Source organism: Lolium rigidum, chromosome 3, assembly GCF_022539505.1.
Source record: "Lolium rigidum isolate FL_2022 chromosome 3, APGP_CSIRO_Lrig_0.1, whole genome shotgun sequence".
NCBI lineage: Eukaryota > Viridiplantae > Streptophyta > Magnoliopsida > Poales > Poaceae > Lolium > Lolium rigidum.
Genome location: NC_061510.1, coordinates 387,701,004 through 387,706,540, shown reverse-complemented (window position 1 = coordinate 387,706,540; position 5,537 = coordinate 387,701,004).

Here is a 5,537-nt window from a genome sequence, read left to right as displayed (position 1 = left end):
GGTGTTGTATCATAAACTAGTAAAATCCTAGGTTTGAGCAATATTTAAACAATTTTAACATGTGAAAATGAAAAGGTAAGTCTGGATCCTTCTCTTAGTCACTCTAAAATGAAGCTTTTGGGAGGTTCTTGAATTTACCATGTTTGAAACCCAAAACCACTTCTCTTCATGCTTGACTTCATAAGAAAGAGTTTAGGGTTAGGGGAAGATACATGATTTTTCTGGTTTGACTATGTCTAGACCATGTTTTATCAATTTGAATGCTTACTATATATGACATAAGAAGAGGCTATGTGCTTTGGTTTTTCATTCTTTCGATTTTTTCTGAATTTTTATGCCCATTTGAATCTTGGTCAAATCCTAGGTTTGACCAAGATTTAAACAAGTTTAAAACATGACAATGAAAAGGTAATTAATTATGGATCCTTCTTAATTAATCAGTCAGTCTAATTAAAATGAAGCTTTTGGGAGGTTTTTCAAATTTCCATGTTTGAAACCCAAAACCACACTTCTTTTCATGCTTGACTTCATTTATAAGACAGAGTTTAGGGTTAGGGGTACATGACTTGTCTGATTTGAATGTGTCTAGACCTTGTTTATGAACTTGAATGCTTACTATATGACATAAGAAGACTATGTGTTTTGGTTTTTATTTTATTTTATGCTCATTTGAATATTGGTCAAATCCTAGGTCTGACCAAGATTTAAACAAGATTAAAACATGAAAATGAAAGAGTAAGCCTGGATCCTTCTTATGCACTCTAAAATGAAGCTTTTGGGGTTTTTTAAAATGATCCTTCTTAGTCCATGTTTGAAACCCGAAACCACTTCTCTTCATGCTTGACTTCATAAGACAGAGTTTAATTAGGGGTTAGGGGTATAGATACATGATTTGTCTAGTTTGAATATGTCTAGACCTTGTTTAACAACTTGAATGCTTACTATATGACATCAGAAGACTATGTACTTTGGTTTTTCATTTTTCTGATTTTTAAAATTTTCTACCCATTTGAATCTTGGTCAAATCCTAGGTTTGACCAAGATTTAAACAAGGTTAAAACATGAAAATCAAATGGTAAGCATGTATCCTCCTTAGTCACCCTCAAATGAAGCTTTTGGGGTTTTTTTTTGAAATTTCCATGTTTGAAACCCAAAACCACTTCTCTTCATGCTTGACTTCATAAGACAGAGTTTAGGGTTAGGGGTAGATATATACATAATTTTTCTGGTTTGAATATGTCTAGACCTTCTTTATCAACTTGAATGCTTACTATATGACATAAGAATGCTATGTGCTTTGGTTTTTCATTCTTTTGATTTTTTCTGAATTTTTATGCCCATTTGAATCTTGGTCAAATCCTAGGTTTGACCAAGATTTAAACAAGTTTAAAATATAAAAATGAGAAGGGAAGTCTGTATCCTTCTTAGTCACTCTAAAATGAATCTTTTGGGAGGTTTTTGAAATTTTCATGTTTGAAACCCAAAACCACATCTCCTCGTGCTTGACTTCATAAGACAGAGTTTAGGGGTTAGGGGGTACGTAGATACAAGATTTGCATAGTTTAAATATGTCTAGACCTTGTTTCTCAACTTTAATGCTTACTATATGACATAAGAAGACTATGTGCTTTGGTTTTTCATTTTTCTGTTTTATTTTAATTTTATGCCCATTTGAATCTTGGTCAAATCCTAGGTTTAACCACGATTTAAACAAGTTTAGAACATGAAAATAGAAGGGTAAGCCTGGATCCTTCTTAGTCACTCTAAAATAAAGCTTTTGGGAGGTTTTTGAAATTTCCATATGTTTGAAACCCAAAACCACTTCTCTTCATGCTTGACTTCATAAGACAGAGTTTAGGGTTAGGGGGTAGATACATCATTTGTCTGGTTTGAATATGTCTTTACCTTCTTTATCAACTTTAATGCTTACTATATGACATAAGAAGACTATGTGCTTTGGTTTTTCATTTTTCTGTTTTTTTTTAATTTTCCGCCCATTTGAATCTTGGTCAAATCCTAGTTTTGACGAAGATTTAGACAAGTTTAACACGTGAAAACGAATAAGTAAGCCTGGATCCTCTTAGTCACTCCAAAATGTACCAATTGATAGATGTGTTAACTTTGCTTCACGGAAAAAATAATGTCAGGTAAATGAGTTAACTTGGATTTCCTACCCTTCAATCCATAGGAAACTTTGTTCTAATGCACTGTAATAATCAACCGAGCTTTTACACCAACAGGTCTGTCACTTACGTGTGGTGCCCACGCTTGAGGTCCCACACTTCAGTGAGCACAAGTCACGTGCAATAGGTACGCAAACTCCCAGCCATCTTCTTCGTCAAGAGAAGACGCATCAGGATGCGTATTTTGGAAGTGTCTGGGTCCTTCAGGATCCTTCGGTTGTCCCTCTCACACAAAAAATCTCTCTCATTCTCGGCCTCGCTCGACTCGCTCGCTCGCTCGCACGTCCTGCGCACTGACAAACCCTGCACAACAGTCAACATCATCACGTGAAAAAGGGGAGACACCATAATGCTCTCCCTTCTTCTCTCCTTCCGAGTGATCCCTCTTCCTCCGAGTTTCACTCGACGGGCAAACACACATGTGCTGCATAGTAATAATAAAAGGTAGAAAAATCAACCTACGAATCTATAATTAAATAGGTTAAACTTGGGTTCTGCCCAGTACTACAGATCAAGGTTCAAAAAAATCCAACTATGGGGTTCGAACAACCCCATTTCTAATCCAAGAATTTTTTCGACCTCATCCAATGGCCTCAAACTATAGGGTTAGCATCTAGTGCAGTATGTGTGAACATGTATGCACTATGTGTGCTATAACTTGTATGTCTTTCAAATTAAAACCAAATTTGAATAAGTTTGAAATATTTGAAATGGGGCTTTAGGCTTAAGCGTTTGAAACCCAAAACGACTTCTCTTCATGCTAGACTTCATAAGACATAGTTTAGGGTTGGGTTAGGGGGTAGATACATGATTTGTCTAGTTTGAATATGTCTAGACCTTGTTTATCAACTTCAATATATGCTTACTATATGACATAAGAAGACTATGTGCTTTTGTTTTTCATTTTTCTGATTTTTTTATTTTGTGCCCATTTGTATCTTGGTCAAATCCTAGGTTTGACAATGATTTAAACAAGTTCAAAATATAAAAAGGAAAAGGTAAGCATGGATCCTTCTTAGTCACTCTAAAATGAGCCTTTTGGGAGGTTTTTGAAATTTCCATGTTTGAAACCCCAAACCACGTCTCTTCATGCTTGACTTCATAAGATATATAGAGTTTAGGGGTTAGGGGTATAGATACATGATTTGTCTGGTTTGAATATGTCTAGACCTTGTTTAACAACTTGAATGCTTACTATATGCCATAAGAAGACTATGTATTTTGGTTTTTCATTTTTTTGATTTTTTTTAATTTTTACGCCAATTTGAATCTTGGTCAAATCCTAGGTTTGACCAAGATTTAAACAAGTTTATGACATGAAAATAAAATGGTAAGCATGGATCCTTCTTAGTCTCCCTAAAATGAAGCTTTTGGGTTTTTTTGAAATTTCCATGTTTGAAACCCAAAACCACTTCTCTTCATGCTTGACTTCATAAGACAGAGTTTAGGGTTAGGGGTAGGTATATACATGATTTTTATGGTTTGAATATGTCTAGACCTTGTTTGTCAACTTGAATGCTTACTATATGACATAAGAATGCTATGTGCTTTGGTTTTTCATTCTTTCGATTTTTTCTGAATTTTTATGCCCATTTGAATCTTGGTCAAATCCTAGGTTTGACCAAGATTTAAACAAGTTTAAAACATGAAAATGAGAAGGGAAGCATGTATCCTTCTTAGTCACTCTAAAATGAATCTTTTGGGAGGTTTTTGAAATTTCCATATTTGAAACCGAAAACCACATCTCTTCGTGCTTGACTTCATAAGACAGAGTTTAGGGGTTAGGGGGTGATGTCTACGGGTGCTTCTATTCTTGTAGACAGTGTTGGGCCTCCAAGAGCAGAGGTTTGTAGAACAGCAGCAAGTTTCCCTTAAGTGGATTACCCAAGGTTTATCGAACTCGGGGAGGGAGAGGTCAAAGATATCCCTCTCATGCAACCCTGCAACCACAAAGCAAGAAGTCTCTTGTGTCCCCAACACACCTAATAGGTGCACTAGTTCGGCGAAGAGATAGTGAAATACAAGTGGTATGAATGAATATGAGCAGTAGTACGGCGCCAAAAAATAGCTTCCTGGCGTGCAGTTGATGGTAGTAATATTGCAGGAAGTAAACATGCAGTAGTAACGCAGCAGTAGTAACGCAGATAAAACAAGTAACAAGCAGCGATAGCGATATCTAGGAACAAGGCCTAGGGAATAGACTTTCACTAGTGGACACTCTCAACTTTGATCACATAACGAGAATAGATAAATGCATACTCTACACTCTCTTGTTGGATGATGAACACATTGCGTAGGATTACACGAACCCTCAATGCCGGAGTTAACAAGCTCCACAATTAAATGTTCATATTTAAATAACCTTAGAGTGCATTAAAGATCGACACGACTAAACCAAGTACTAACATAGCATGCACACTGTCACCTTCACACCAGTTAGGAGGAATAGATCACATCAATACCATCATAGCAATAGTTAACTTCATAATCTACAAGAGATCATAATCATAGCCTACGCCAAGTACTAACACGGATGCACACACTGTCACCATTACACCGTGAAGGAGGAATAAAACTACTTTAATAACATCACTAGAGTAGCACATAGACTAGTAGCGATACAAAGCTCATCATATGGATCTCAATCATGTAAGGCAGCTCATGAGATCATTGTATTGGAGTAAAGAGAGAGAGAGATGAACCACATAGCTACCGGTACAGCCCCGAGCCTCGATGGAGAACTACTCCCTCCTCATGGGAGCAGCAGCGGTGATGAAGATGGCGGTGGAGATGGCAGTGGTGTCGATGGAGAAGCCTTCCGGGGGCACTTCCCCGCTCCGGCAGGGTGCCGGAACAGAGACTCCTGTCCCCCCGATCTTGGCTTCGCGATGGCGGCGGCTCCGGAAGGTTTCCGTGGGTTTCGTCCAACGTAATAGGGTTTTCGCGACGGAGGCTTTAAATAGGCGGAAGGGCAGCCTCGGAGGGGCTCGGGGCCACCACACCATAGGGCGGCGCGGCCCCCTCCGGCCGCGCCGCGGTGTGGTGTGGGGCCCCCGGGGCTTCCTCCGGCGGCTCTCGGGTGTTCCGGATGGTTCCGGGAAAAATAGGAACCTCGGGCGTTGATTTCGTCCGATTCCGAGAATATTTCGTTACTAGGATTTCGAAACCAAAAACAGCAGAAAACAGGAACTGGCACTTCGGCATCTTGTTAATAGGTTAGTTCCAGAAAATGCACGAATATGACATAAAGTGTGCATAAAACATGTAGATATCATCAATAATGTGGCATGGAACATAAGAAATTATCGAGACGTATCAGCATCCCCAATCTTAGTTCTGCTCGTCCCAAGCAGG